This window comes from Myotis brandtii, unplaced genomic scaffold (assembly GCF_000412655.1).
Source record: "Myotis brandtii unplaced genomic scaffold, ASM41265v1 scaffold26, whole genome shotgun sequence".
Taxonomy (NCBI): domain Eukaryota; kingdom Metazoa; phylum Chordata; class Mammalia; order Chiroptera; family Vespertilionidae; genus Myotis; species Myotis brandtii.
This window is the reverse complement of record NW_005359880.1, coordinates 2,524,066-2,524,798: the sequence shown is the minus strand read 5'-3', so window position 1 is coordinate 2,524,798 and position 733 is coordinate 2,524,066.

The following is a 733-nucleotide window of genomic DNA, read 5'->3' as shown; positions in this document are numbered from 1 at the left end:
CCCTTCCCCTCCCCTTCCCTCCTTTCTTTCAAGGACTAATTTCACCCAGTTCTTTAGACATACTAGGGTATAAAGTTGTTTTGGGGCTACTATTGTAAGACCTATATCTAGACCTTAATATATAAGACCTTAATCTCTTACAGTGCTTATATTTAGTGTCCTTCAATCAGGTGACAAGGGCCTCTGAAAGAGACATTTCACAGATGAGAAAACAGGCTGGCTAGACAGTCCGCTCACCACAGAGCACTGTGCTAGGAACTGGCCAGCCACTGTACCTGAGAGGCCACAGGAAAGCGCTGCCGGAAAGGGGGCAATTCGCCCCCATGCAAGACTAAGTATGATCCTCAGTATCTCATAGAAAGTCCATTTTCAAGCCCCGAGTCACGCCCGTGGGCCTAGACGTGGGCTGGACCCTGAGGGGTGCCCTCTGCCCTTTTCCAGATGCCCCCCCCTCCCCCCTTCCTCAGGAACCTGTGATTCTGTGTCCAGCTGGGCTCGGTGTGAGCGCGCACTCCCCTCCACCTAGCCAAAGCCCACCCAGCACCCTCAAGTGAACACCAGCGCCCTGAGAATGAGGACCTTGAGGAAAGGCCACCACCCAAGTCGTCCCCCCCCCCCCCAAGAAGCGGGCACTGAAGCTTGGGCACTTACACACCCAGCTCACCCGTCTCCCTGGGTTCCGTCCCCTGCCCCACCTGAGCCCCTGGTCACTCACCATGTGCCCAGCACTGTC